The following is a 15,659-nucleotide window of genomic DNA, read 5'->3' as shown; positions in this document are numbered from 1 at the left end:
TAGAACAGCTTCTATCCCAGTTCTATCTGTCTGTTAAATCAGTTTCTGGACCACAGGTTCTAGAACAGCTTCTATCCCAGTTCTATCTGCCTGTTAAATCAGTTTCTGGACCACAGGTTCTAGAACAGCTTCTATCCCAGTTCTATCTGCCTGTTAAATCATCAACCTAAACTGTTGTCATCAGACTATTACAACATGACTGAACCTTTTGGTTCCTTTTCTGATCTTTTACCACTTTGCATTTATTATGTTATATTTTACTGTTTGTGTTTGTACCACAGGAGGTTGGTGGGACCTTATTTAGGGAGGACAGGCTTGTAATGGCTGGAGTGGAATAAGTGGAATGGTATCAAACACGTTTCCATGTGTTCCATTTCATTCACTCTGTTCCAGACATTATTATGAGCCGTCCTCCCCTCAGCAGCCTCCACTGGTATGTACTGTCCTGTATGTGAGAGAGATCCAACAAGGAATTACAATGTATGTATTACTTTTAATACCTGCAAATGGCAAATAAACTACTGGAACTCCTTATGAATGTCTGCAGCCGACAAGAGGTGAAAATATTACCGGAATATTCTGCAAAATGTTGATGAAGACGTCACTCAATCCACCCAAAACAACATGCAGTCTTTCCACAAGACTCCCATGAAGTTATAGTGTGACGTTATGAGTCGACGTTAAAGTAACATTCTCACAACATACTGCACTTGTTTTATCTTGTTTTAGATGTATCCTCTGTTTAAACATTTAAACTCTTACAATAACACTGTTAAAATACCAATGTGATTATTTCTTGTCTTTTATGTTGGAAAAACAAATTGTACAATTATATGTGGACATACGCTCCATAGTTGTACAAGTATACATGGTTATATTGTACTTTTCATAATAAAACATACATGAAACAAGAAAAAGCATGTTAATAGTGGAAACAATTTCGTTATTGATTTTTACATTGCTTCTCCCTGTCTCATGTTGACGTTTGTCATGAATCTTGACCTGTAGGCAGAACTGTGCGATTTTCTCTAGATATGTCAGCTGCAAAGTCAGAATTGGCTGTGGAAAATGTTGTTTTATGGTCTTAATTTAAGGGAAGGATTAGCAGTGTGGTTGAGGTTAGGATTAAAATCTGATTGTATTACTTTGTGCCTGTGCCAGCTAGGGAATACTTTGCTGAACTGCCTCCAGGGCAAGATTCATGACAATAAATGCCAACCTGCCTCCAGGGCAAGATTCATGACAATAAATGCCAACCTGCCTCCAGAACAAGATTCATGACAATAAATGCCAACCTGCCTCCAGGGCAAGATTCATGACAATAAATGCCAACCTGCCTCCAGGGCAAGATTCATGACAATAAATGCCAACCTGCCTCCTGGGCAACTCTTACCTGTGGCTCAGTTGGTAGAGCATGGTGTGTGCAACGCCAGGGTTGTGGGTTTGATTCCCACGGGGGGCCAGTACAACATTTTTTTAATGAAATGTATGCATTCACTACTGTAAGTCGATCTGGATAAGAGCGTCTGCTAAATGACTAAAATGTAAAATGTAATTCATGACAATAAATGCCAACCTGCCTCCAGGGCAAGATTCATGACAATAAATGCCAACCTGCCTCCAGGGCAAGATTCATGACAACAAATGCCAACCTGCCTCCCAGTCGTCCCCTCCTTATCTTTACAACGCTGCAGATCATGGAAGCTAGTGATGTGGGGGTTCTCTCATAACCCTCAGTCTCCAGGTGGGTAGATGGCAGGTTGAATAAAGAGAAGCTAGTGATGTGGGGGGGTTCTCTCATAACCCTCAGTCCCCAGGTGGGTAGATGGCAGGTTGAATAAAGAGAAGCTAGTGATGTGGGGGTTCTCTCATAACCCTCAGTCCCCAGGTGGGTAGATGGCAGATTTAGATGCACTATTGTAAAGTGGTTGTTCCACTGGATATTATAGGTGAATGCACCAATTTGTAAGTCGCTCTGGATAAGAGCGTCTGCTAAATGACTAAAATGTAAATGTAAAATGAATAAAGAGAAGCTAGTGATGTGGGGGTTCTCTCATAACCCTCAGTCCCCAGGTGGGTAGATGGCAGGTTGAATAAAGAGAAGCTAGTGATGTGGGGGTTCTCTCATAACCCTCAGTCCCCAGGTGGGTAGATGGCAGGTTGAATAAAGAGAAGCTAGTGATGTGGGGGTTCTCTTATAACCCTCAGTCTCCAGGTGGGTAGATGGCAGGTTGAATAAAGAGAAGCTAGTGATGTGGGGGTTCTCTCATAACCCTCAGTCCCCAGGTGGGTAGATGGCAGGTTGAATAAATAGAAAACAATAGGCTACATAAAACAATCCATAAATGTATAATTATTATGTAATTAACACAAAACATTAACCTGTTATGGCTAGGGGGCAGTATTTTCACGGCTGGATAAAAAACGTACCCGATTTAATCTGGTTACTACTCCTGCCCAGTAACTAGAATATGCAAGTTTCTAAAACTGTTTGAATGGTGTCTGTGAGTATAACAGAACTCATATGGCAGGCAGAAACCTTAGGACATTTCATGCAGGAAGTGGCCTGTCTGACAAGGTGTCATTCTTCTTGTCTCTGTTTATTGAAGAGTGAGGATCTTAGCTGTCCCGTGACACTTCCTACGGCTGCCATAGGCTCTCAGAAGGCGGTAAAAAGCTGAATCGTGGCTTTGCAGGCTCTGGCTGAAAAAAAGTAGCGCGTTTAGGTAGTGGCTGGTTACAGTACGGTGAGACTCAGGCTCGTGCCCGCGTCGACCGAAAGCTTTGTTTACTTTCCTCTGTTTAGCTAAATGGACATTCCCGGTCGGAATATTATCGCTTTTTTACGAGAAAATTGGCATAAAAATTGATTTTAAACAGCGGTTGACATGCTTCGAAGTACGGTAATGGAATATATAGATTTTTTTTGTCACGAATTGCGCCATGCGCACGACCCTTATTTACCCTTTCAGATAGTGTCTGGAACGCACGAACAAAACGCCGCAATTTGGATATAACGATGGATTATTTTGGACCAAACCAACATTTGTTATTGAAGTAGCAGTCCTGGGAGTGCATTCTGACGAAGACAACAAAAGGTAATCAAACTTTTATAATAGTAAATCTGATATTGGTGAGTGCTAAACTTGCCGGGTGTCTAAATAGCTAGCCCGTGATGCCGGGCTATGTACTTAGAATATTGCAAAATGTGCTTTCACCAAAAAGCTATTTTAAAATCGGACATATCGAGTGTATAGAGGAGTTCTGTATCTATAATTCTTAAAATAATTGTTATGCTTTTTGTGAACGTTTATCGTGAGTAATTTAGTAAATTGTTAGCAAATTCCTCCGGAAGTTTGAAGGGGGTATGCTAGTTCTGAACGTCACATGCTAATGTAAAAAGCTGTTTTTTGATATAAATATGAACTTGATTGAACAAAACATGCATGTATTGTATAACATAATGTCCTAGGTGTGTCATCTGATGAAGATCATCAAAGGTTAGTGCTGCATTTAGCTGTCTTCTGGGTTTTTGTGACATTATATGCTAGCTTGAAAAATGGGTGTCTGATTATTTCTGGCTTGGTACTCTGCTGACATAATCTAATGTTTTGCTTTCGCTGTAAAGCCTTTTTGAAATCATACAGTGTGGTTAGTTAACCTCTTGGGGCTAGGTGGGACGCTAGCGTGCCACCCGTGGTGCACTCCATCAACAGCAGGTGCATTTCAAGAGCGGCAAATTTGAATCCAAATAAATGTCAAAATTCAAATTTTTCAAAAATACAACTATTTTACACCATTTGAAAGATAAACATCTCCTTAATCTAACCACGTTTTACGATTTCAAAAAGGTTTTACGGCGAAAGCATAAATTTAGAGTATGTTAGGACAGTACATTTACAAGAGTTGTGTGTAATGTTTTGTCAAGTCAAAGACAGGGTCACCAAAACCATAAAACCAGCTAAAATGATGCACTAACCTTTTACAATCTCCATCAGATGACACTCCTAGGACATTATGTTAGACAATGCATGCATTTTTAGTTCTATCAAGTTCATATTTATATCCAAAAACAGCGTTTTACTATGGCATTGATGTTGAGGAAATCGTTTCCCTCCAATAACCGGCAGTCAAGTCAGCGTCACAAATTAAATAATTAAAATTAGAAAACATTGGTAAAATATTATATTGTCATTTAAAGAATTATAGATTTACATCTCTTGAACGCAATCAACTTGCCAGATTTAAAAATAACCTTACTGGGAAATCACACTTTGCAATAATCTGAGCACTGCGCCCAGAAAAATACGCGTTGCGATACAGACTAGACGTCATGTTGGGGAGATCTAAAATCGAAAATACTATGTAAATAATCCATTACCTTTGATTCTCTTCATCAGATGTCACTTCCAGGTATCACAGGTCCATAACGAATGTAGTTTTGTTCAAAAAAGCTCATCATTTATGTCCAAAAATCTCCGTCTCGTTAGCACATGATGTAAGCCAGCCGGACTTCTCGTCATGAACGAGGGGAAAAAATATATTTCCGTTCGTTCAAACATGTCAAACGTTGTATAGCATAAATCATTAGGGCCTTTTTTAACCAGAACATGAATAATATTCAAGGTGGACGAATGCATACTCTTTTATAACGTATTGGAACGAGGGTACCCAACATGAACTCGCGCGCCAGGTGTCTAATGGGACATCATCGTTCCATGGCTCTTGTTCGGTCAGATCTCCCTCCAGAAGACTCAAAACACTTTGTAAAGGCTGGTGACATCTAGTGGAAGCAATAGGAAGTGCCAAAATATTCCTAAACCCCTGTGTTTTTCAATGGGATAGGTTTAAAGTCAATACAACACATCAGGTATCCACTTCCTGTCAGAAAATGTCTCAGGGTTTTGCCTGCCAAATGAGTTCTGTTATACTCACAGACACCATTCAAACAGTTTTAGAAACTTTAGAGTGTTTTCTATCCATATATAATAAGTATATGCATATTCTAGTTACTGGGTAGGATTAGTAACCAGATTAAATCGGGTACATTTTTTTTATCCAGACGTGCAAATGCTGCCCCCTAGACCCAACAGGTTAAAGGAGAGTCTTGTCTTTAAAATGCTGTGAAATAGTCATATGCTTGAAAAATTGAAGTTTTTGTATTTTTGAGGAATTTGTAATTCGCGCCACGCCTATCATTGGAAATTGGAGCAGGTGTTCCGCTAGCGGAACGTCTAGATGTAAGAGGTTAAGGACACCTTTCTTTTCATGACAAACTGACCAGGCGTAACTCAATATTACGAAGGTATCCTTAATATTTTGTCCACTCAGTGGCTCTGACACTTTACGTAACAGTCAATCCTATTTTCCAGGAAACCTTCTTTAAATTTCCCCAAATGCTCCCACACTGATACTCTCTCACAGCTGCTCCAGGGCCTCTTGGGTTGAGCAGTCATTCTCTTCTAACCTGATCACAGCTGCTCCAGGGCCTCTTGGGTTGAGGAGTCATTCTCTTCTAACCTAATCACAGCTGCTCCAGGACCTCTTGGGTTGAGGAGTCATTCTCTTGTAACCTGATCACAGCTGCTCCAGGGCCTCTTGGTTTGAGGAGTCATTCTCTTCTAACCTGATCACAGCTGCTCCAGGGCCTCTTGGGTTGAGGAGTCATTCTCTTCTAACCTAATCACAGCTGCTCCAGGGCCTCTTGGGTTGAGGAGTCATTCTCTTCTAACCTAATCACAGCTGCTCCAGGGCCTCTTGGGTTGAGGAGTCATTCTCTTCTAACCTAATCACAGCTGCTCCAGGGCCTCTTGGGTTGAGGAGTCATTCTCTTCTAACCTGATCACAGCTGCTCCAGGGCCTCTTGGGTTGAGGAGTCATTCTCTTCTAACCTGATCACAGCTGCTCCAGGGCCTCTTGGGTTGAGGAGTCATTCTCTTCTAACCTGATCACAAACAAAGACAAGATTCAAACAAAATAAACATGATGGTCCAACATAATGGGGGGGGGGGGGTTATAGGCAAGGTAGGGGAGAGGAGGGGGTATAGGGAATATAGGGGAGAGGAGGGGGTATAGGAAAGGTAGGGGAGAGGAGGGGGTATAGGGAAGGTAGGGGAGAGGAGGGGGTATAGGAAAGGTAGGGGAGAGGAGGGGGTATAGGGAAGGTAGGGGAGAGGAGGGGGTATAGGGAAGGTAGGGGAGAGGAGGGGGTATAGGGAAGGTAGGGGAGAGGAGGGGGGTATAGGGAAGGTAGAGGAGAGGAGGGGGTATAGGGAAGGTAGGGGAGAGGAGGGGGGTATAGGGAAGGTAGGGGAGAGGAGGGGAAGATAGGGGAGAGGAGGGGGGACTTCCTCCATGTCAGGTAAGCAGCCTCCAAGTCAACCCTCACCAACTGACCAGACTGAGTGAGTTCTGAACATCCCTCTCTGTCCTCTGATGCTGCGTCCAAGTCTTCTTGGGTCTTTCTGGTGTCTCTGTCTTGACTCTTTAGTGAGCTTTTTCAGTTCTTTCCCAGGCTGCCTGAAAAACACAAAAAGATGGCACATACATACGAGTTATAAACTATCAAAATAAAGAGAATCCCACACTCCATATATAAACTCCCAGTCATTTATTGGGTATTTACCAACATTTCAGCATCACTGTGACTTCTTCAGGGTGATGTCATCAATACTTCAACCAGGTTATGTAGACAAACAGTGCAATTAGTGCAACCAATGACAATAGAGAGGGGTGTGTCATAATGATTAAGTTAATTACAATGAATTTATGAAACTGTTAAAATAGCTTTTCGGTGAAAGCACATTTTGCAATATTCTCAGTAGATAGCCCGGCATCACAGGGCTAGCTATTTAGACACCCAGCAAGTTTAGCCTTCACCAAAATCAGATTTACTATTACAAAAGTTTGATTACCTTTGTTGTCTTCGTCAGAATGCACTCCCAGGACTGCTACTTCAATAACAAATGTTGGTTTTGTCCAAAATAATCCATCGTTATATCCAAATAGCGGCGTTCGTGCGTTCCAGACACTATCCGAAATGGTAAATCAGGGTTACGAGCATGGCGCAATTCGTGACAAAAAAATTCTAAATATTCCATTACAGTACTTCGAAGCATGTCAACCGCTGTTTAAAATCCATTTCTATGCCATTTTTCTCGTAAAAAAGCGATAATATTCCGACCGGGAATCTCCGTTTAGGTAAACAGAGGACAGAAAACAAAGCTTTCGGGCGACGCGGGGACGAGCCTGAGTCTCACAGTACTGTAACCAGCCACTATAAAAACGCGCTACTTTTTTTCAGCCAGAGCCTGCAAAGCCACGATTCAGCTTTTTGCCGCCTTCTGAGAGCCCATGGCAGCCGTAGGAAGTGTCACGTAACAGCAGAGATCCTTTGTAATGGATAGAGATGGCAAAGAAGGCCAAGAAATGGTCAGACAGGGTACTTTCTGTACAGAATCTTCTCAGGTTTTGACCTGCCATTTGAGTTCTGTTATACTCACAGACACCATTCAAACAGTTTTAGAAACTTTGGAGTGTTTTCTATCCAAAGCCAATAATTATATGCATATTCTAGTTACTGGGCAGGAGTAGTAACCAGATTAACCTCTCTGGGCTAGGCGGGACGAATTCGACCCACCTACGTAACAGCCACTGGCAGCCTGTGGCGCGATTTTCAAAACGTTAAAAATCCTATTACTTCAATTTCTCAAACATATTACTATTTTACAGCTATTTAAAGACAAGACTCTCGTTAATCTAACCACACTGTCCGATTTCAAAAAGGCTTTACAACGAAAGCAAAACATTAGATTATGTCAGCAGAGTACCAAGCCAGAAATAATCAGACACCCATTTTTCAAGCCAGCATATAATGTCACCAAAACCCAGAAGACAGCTAAATGCAGCACTCACCTTTGATGATCTTCATCAGATGACAACCCTAGGACATTATGTTATACAATACATGCATGTTTTGTTCAATCAAGTTCATATTTATATCAAAAAACAGCTTTTTACATTAGCATGTGACGTTCAGAACTAGCATACCCCCCGCAAACTTCCGGGGAATTCGCTAACATTTTACTAAATTACTCACGATAAACGTTCACAAAAAGCATAACAATTATTTTAAGAATTATAGATACAGACCTCCTCTATGCACTCGATATGTCCGATTTTAAAATAGCTTTTTGGTGAAAGCACATTTTGCAATATTCTAAGTACATAGCCCAGGCATCACGGGCTCGCTATTTAGACACCCGGCAAGTTTAGCACTCACCATAATCATATTTACTATTATAAAAGTTTGATTACCTTTTGTTGTCTTCGTCAGAATGCACACCCAGGACTGCTACTTCAATAACAAATGTTGGTTTGGTCCAAAATAATCCATCGTTATATCCGAATAGCGGCGTTTTGTTCGTGCGTTCCAGACACTATCCGAAATAGTAAAGAAGTGTCGAGCGCATGGCGCAATTCGTGACAATAAAATTCTAAATATTCCATTACCGTACTTCGAAGCATGTCAACCGCTGTTTAAAATCAATTTTTACGACATTTTTCTCGTAGAAAAGCGATAATATTCCGACAGGGAATCTCCTTTTCGGCAAACATAGGAAAAAATCCCAAAGGCGGGGGCGGTCGGGTCACGCGCCTAAGCCCAGTGTCCCTTGATCGGCCACTTGAGAAAGGCGATAATGTGTTTCAGCCTGGGGCTGGAATGACGACATTCTGTTTTTTCCCGGGCTCTGAGCGCCTATGGACGACGTGGGAAGTGTCACGTTAGAGCAGAGATCCTTAGTAAATGATAGAGATGGAAAAGAAGTTCAAGAAATGGTCAGACAGGCCACTTCCTGTAAAGGAATCTCTCAGGTTTTGACCTGCCATTTGAGTTCTGTTATACTCACAGACACCATTCAAACAGTTTTAGAAAATTTAGGGTGTTTTCTATCCATATGTAATAAGTATATGCATATTCTAGTTACTGGGTAGGAGTGGTAACCAGATTAAATCGGGTATGTTTTTTATCCAGCCGTGTCAATACTGCCCCCTAGCCCTAACAGGTTAAAGGTTTGACTCAATTATTTCACCATGAAAAGGTATAACCCAGTGATTATAAGACGAATGTACTAATGTGTGTGTGTCGGAAAAGTTGAAGCTTAACCTGTTGGGTATAGGGGGCAGTATTTACACGGCCGGATAAAAAACGTACCCGATTTAATCTGGTTACTACTCCTGCCCAGTAACTACAATATGCATATAATTATTGGCTTTGGATAGAAAACACCCTAAAGTTTCTAAAACTGTTTGAATGGTGTCTGTGAGTATAACAGAACTCATATGGCAGGCAAAAACCTGAGAAGATTCTCACCAGGAAGTGGCCTGTCTGACAAGGTGTTGTTGTTCTTGTCTGACCATTCCTTGAGCTTCTTGACTCTCTTTATTGAAGACTCAGGATCTTAGCTGTAACGTGACACTTCCTACGGCTCCCATAGGCTCTCAGAACCCGGGAAAAAAGCTGAATGACGTAATTCAATGCCCAGGCTGAAACACATTTGCTCGTTTGGCAAGTGCTCTATCAGACGGCCATTAGACGAGGCTCGTGCATGAGGGGATAGCATGCTTTTACTTTTTCTCTCGTTGAATGTAAACAGGCTTTGCCCGTCGGAATATTATCGCTTTTTTATGAGAAAAGTGGCATAAAAATTGATTTTAAACAGCGGTTGACATGCTTCGAAGTACGGTAATGGAATATTTAGATTTTTTTTGTCACGAAATGCGCAATGCTCGTAACCCTAATTTACCATTCGGATAGTGTCTTGAACGCACGAACAAAACGCCGCTGTTGGAACATAACTATGGATTATTTGGGACCAAACCAACATTTGTTATTGAAGTAGAAGTCCTGGGAGTGCATTCTGACGAAGACAGCAAAGGTAATGACATTTTTCTTATAGTAAATCTGACTTTGGTGAATGCTAAACTTGCTGGGTGTCTAAATAGCTAGCCCTGTGATGCCGGGCTATCTACTTAGAATATTGCAAAATGTGCTTTCACCGAAAAGCTATTTTAAAATCGGACATATCGAGTGCATAGAGGAGTTCTGTATCTATAATTCTTAAAATAATTGTTATGTTTTTTGTGAACGTTTATCGTGAGTAATTTAGTAAATTCACCGGAAGTGTTCGGTGGGAATGCTAGTCACATGCTAGTCACCTGCGAATGTAAAAAGCTGGTTTTTGATATAAATATGAACTTGATTGAACAGACATGCATGTATTGTATAACATAATGTCCTAAGATTGTCATCTGATGAAGATCATCAAAGGTTAGTGCTGCATTTAGCTGTGGTTTGGGTTTATGTGACATTATATGCTAGCTTGAAAAATGGGTGTCTGATTATTTCTGGCTGGGTACTCTGCTGACATAATCTAATGTTTTGGTTTCGTTGTAAAGCCTTTTTGAAATCGGATAGTGTGGTTAGATTAACGAGAGTCTTGTCTTTAAAATGCTGTAAAATAGTCATATGTTTGAGAAATTGAAGTAATAGCATTTCTAAGGTATTTGAATAACGCGCCACGGGATTCAACTGGCTGTTGAGTAGGTGGGACGCAAGCGTCCCGCCTAGCCCAGAGAGGTTAATGATTTAGCAATGTAAGCAACCAGACAGCAGACAACTTGTGACCACTGTGAAACTGATAACAGGAAAAAGGTCTCCCCACCCAGGGAGGGGAGAAACCTTTAGGCTTGCAGTAGATTATGTAACATGGGGCAGGATATGATAAGCAATGTATGAGATGGAGAAGACTTGTAAATAAGCATTGACAGTGTTAAAGAAGAGGAGGGGCATTTGTAAGGGGTATGACATATGGTATGACCAAATGTCAGGTATAAAAGGCTGTGTACATTGTATGATATTCAGAGCTCTCGTAAATAAACATGCTGACCAATTGTAGGCTGGCTCTCCGTCTGCTTCATTCAACCAGAATCTTACACCCTCTGGTGGGCAGACTGAGTAGTTTAATTGAAGTTCAGTTTATGAACATTGGGAACAGAATTCCAATGACAATTTGGTTCTTCGAGCCGGATTCCAACATCTGTCCCTGTCTTCCTAAGGTAACACGCCGAAAACCGTGCACGGGCAGGTCATTGACTCGTAAACTGTCCTGTCCCCTGAAATTGGGGTTCCATATCAGGCCGGTAAATATCTAAGGTCGACAGGGACGGTGACGGAATCCAACCTACATTGCTTTTCCCAGCCTACAAGACAAAGGTCAGTAAATCTTTATTTACGCGGATTTGGGGAGTAATACCTTTATGATTGCATGTAGTGGATAAGGGAGTTAGTGTAGTCTAGGTGTTAAACACCGAAATATCCGTTGGGGCATACTAACCTGGTGACCTGTCTTTAGAATATTGTGTGGAGAACCCTGATATAGGTAGTATTCTATGCAATTGGAAGAGAGCAATTGGGTGTAGAGCCATCCTAGGCAAGGTGTGGGGGGGTCCGTAATGACCCTAGGTATCTGTGGCCACTACCAATGTAAACTATCTAATGTTGAGACCTAAAGGTTAAACTGGTCGATATACATTAGGCAAGCTAATGCGCATAGATCTAAAGGATAACTGATCTAGAGTATATTAGCGGGGAGGGTAGTCGAGATCTAACAGGGCGCAAAAATTGGTCTGACTATTCTATGGAAGGAGGAAGCACACACACATAGATTGTGAGAAGTGAAAAGCACATACACAGAGATCGTGTGCATAGAGTGTGAGCACCCACACAGAGAGGAGTGATAAACACATAGATTGTGATACACATAGAAGGTTTAAATGGAAACAGAGTAAAAGTATATATACATAGATTAAAGATAATAACAGATTATAGAAACACACGCATAGATTGTGCAGCCTAATAATAAATAGTTATTGAATAACCATGGGTGGCAAACCCTCAAAGGAGGTGCAGGAATTAACTGGAGATGAGCAGTATATTGAGTTAAATGTTATAAAATAAATATTTATTTCAGTCCAATGTGGAGAAGGAAGTATGAATCTGATGGAAGTTTGGACATAGAAAAGTCGGGACTAATGATAAGAAAGATACATAAGGTATGTGGGGACAAGACAGGGAAACAGCAGGTCGAGGGTTAGACATAGCCAGGGTGTGGCTGTCTGAAGCCTGGAGAAGAAGGCGAGAAGGCAAGTGTAGAGAAAGAGAGAGAGAAAGTTGAAGAAGGATATCAGCAGCGAAAAAATTATGTGCGTGTGAGATAGGTTTACTGACCAGTTAAAAGTAACTTGTCTATGTGTGAGACCTAATAACTTATCAAAAGTCACAATAGTAATTATTCCTAAATTCTGAGAAGGGGAAAAAGAGACAGAAACAACGAGGAAGAGAGCAGAGGGTGAAAAGAACAAGGAACTTACTACGAAAGTTGAAAAGTAGGTTTGGCAATTTACATGTTACTTTTAAGTCTTGGACATTTCATAATTGTGAAGCCGAAAGAGAAGAGACAGTTGAAAAGTTGGTTTTACTCTTACGATAGAGGAAAGGCAGAACGTTGTTGGAGTAGAGGTTATATATTTTTTAGATTGTTTAGTTAACCTGTTGGGTCTAGGGGGCAGCATTTGCACGTCTGGATAAAAAAAATGTACCCGATTTAATCTGGTTACTAATCCTACCCAGTAACTAGAATATGCATATACTTATTATATATGGATAGAAAACACTCTAAAGTTTCCAAAACTGTTTGAATGGTGTCTGTGAGTATAACAGAACTCATTTGGCAGGCAAAACCCTGAGACATTTTCTGACAGGAAGTGGATACCTGATGTGTTGTATTGACTTTAAACCTATCCCATTGAAAAACACAGGGGTTTAGGAATATTTTGGCACTTCCTATTGCTTCCACTAGATGTCACCAGCCTTTACAAAGTGTTTTGAGTCTTCTGGAGGGAGATCTGACCGAACAAGAGCCATGGAACGATGATGTCCCACTAGACACCTGGCGCGCGAGTTCATGTTGGGTACCCTCGTTCCAATACGTTATAAAAGAGTATGCATTCGTCCACCTTGAATATTATTCATGTTCTGGTTAAAAAAGGCCCTAATGATTTATGCTATACAACGTTTGACATGTTTGAACGAACGGAAATATATTTTTTCCCCTCGTTCATGACGAGAAGTCCGGCTGGCTTACATCATGTGCTAACGAGACGGAGATTTTTGGACATAAATGATGAGCTTTTTTGAACAAAACTACATTCGTTATGGACCTGTGATACCTGGAAGTGACATCTGATGAAGAGAATCAAAGGTAATGGATTATTTACATAGTATTTTCGATTTTAGATCTCCCCAACATGACGTCTAGTCTGTATCGCAACGCGTATTTTTCTGGGCGCAGTGCTCAGATTATTGCAAAGTGTGATTTCCCAGTAAGGTTATTTTTAAATCTGGCAAGTTGATTGCGTTCAAGAGATGTAAATCTATAATTCTTTAAATGACAATATAATATTTTACCAATGTTTTCTAATTTTAATTATTTAATTTGTGACGCTGACTTGACTGCCGGTTATTGGAGGGAAACGATTTCCTCAACATCAATGCCATAGTAAAACGCTGTTTTTGGATATAAATATGAACTTGATAGAACTAAAAATGCATGCATTGTCTAACATAATGTCCTAGGAGTGTCATCTGATGGAGATTGTAAAAGGTTAGTGCATCATTTTAGCTGGTTTTATGGTTTTGGTGACCCTGTCTTTGACTTGACAAAACATTACACACAACTCTTGTAAATGTACTGTCCTAACATACTCTAAATTTATGCTTTCGCCGTAAAACCTTTTTGAAATCGTAAAACGTGGTTAGATTAAGGAGATGTTTATCTTTCAAATGGTGTAAAATAGTTGTATTTTTAAAAAATTTGAATTTTGACATTTATTTGGATTCAAATTTGCCGCTCTTGAAATGCACCTGCTGTTGATGGAGTGCACCACGGGTGGCACGCTAGCGTCCCACCTAGCCCCAAGAGGTTAACAATAGTGAATTTGAGCAGGAAGTAATGTATTCTAACATTATAATCTGTTTCCATTACGTGGAACAATGTCAGGTCAGTAAAGTGAATTGCAGGTTGAGTTAATTTTTATTTTACAGGGACGGTGCACCTTAATCACAGTAGTGTGTGTCTAATGGCAGGGTATTCCACAAAGGGGAAGCTCTTACACTGAAAGCAGATTGACTTAATAACCTCTTACATCTAGATGTTCCGCTAGCGGAACACCGCTCCAATATCCAATGATAGGGCGTGGCGCGAATTACAAACTCCTCGAAAATCCAAAAACTTCAATTTTTCAAACATATGACTATTTTACCCCATTTTAAAGACAAGACTCTCCTTTATCTAACCACATTGTCCGATTTGAAAAAGGCTTTACAACGAAAGCAAAACATTAGATTATGTCAGGAGAGTACCCAGCCAGAAATAATCACACACCCATTTTTCAAGCTAGCATATAATGTCACAAAAACCAAAACCACAGCTAAATGCAGCACTAACCTTTGATCTTCATCAGATGACACTCCTAGGACATTATGTTATACAATACATGCATGTTTTGTTCAATCACATTCATATTTATATCAAAAACCAGCTTTTTACATTAGCATGTGATGTTCAGAACTAGCATACCCACCGAAACTTCCGGTGAATTTACTAAATTACTCACGATAAACGTTCACAAAAAACATAAATTAAATTAAAACATATATTAAAATTGTCAGTCTAGAGCACCAGTGAAAGGGATTTCGAAATGGGAGAAGTTAGGAGCAATTTATATAAGGACGATATTTGGTATCATGGTAAGTTACCAATACTACCTAAGTCATTGTTTAGAGATGCGGCAAGATTGACACATGGGCAGAGCCATGTGTCAACAGGGGGGATAGTAGAGCAGGTTCGGAAACACTTTGTGGCCTATTGGATAACGAACTACTTAATTAAAAAAAACCTTTTTTATAATAGATAAGTATATTAAATGGGAAGAAGCGGTCCCAACTTACTGGGTGGACACGATTAGGGTAGTTGGTTTACTAGGATCTATCTCTTTAAATAATGGATTACATTTTAGGTGATCAGGTAACCCATATAGAATGCCAGCGTTAGGGAGGCCAGAACAGGTAGACATAGAAGTTGAAGATATACTAATGGTTAACCAAACCCGTATGTCCGAGACTTTGTGTCCAACAGGTGAATTACAGGAGAAGATGATTCACTCAATCCAACCAGGAGACTGGGTGTGGATCCAGTCCCTGAGGAGAAAAGAACTGGAAGCAGCCACGGTGGGAGGGCCCATACAAGTGTTCCTGGTAATAGCCTTTGTCAAGTGGCCGATCAGGGGACAGTGGGCTTAGGCGCGTACACTGGTCGCCCCCGTCTTTCTTTTTTTCCCTCTATTTACCGAAACGCAGATTCCCGGTCGGAATATTATCGCTTTTTTTACGAGATAAATTGCATAAAAATGGATTTTAAACAGCGGTTGACATGCTTCGAAGTACGGTAATGGAATATTTAGAATTTGTTTGTCACGAAATGCGCCATGCTCGTAACCCTGATTTACCATTTCGGATAGTGTCTAGAACATACAAACAA

Source organism: Salmo salar, unplaced genomic scaffold (assembly GCF_965601325.2).
Source record: "Salmo salar unplaced genomic scaffold, fSalSal1 ptg000136l, whole genome shotgun sequence".
Taxonomy (NCBI): Eukaryota; Metazoa; Chordata; class Actinopteri; order Salmoniformes; family Salmonidae; genus Salmo; species Salmo salar.
The sequence above is the reverse complement of the archived record's forward strand: the minus strand, read 5'-3'. Positions refer to the sequence as shown.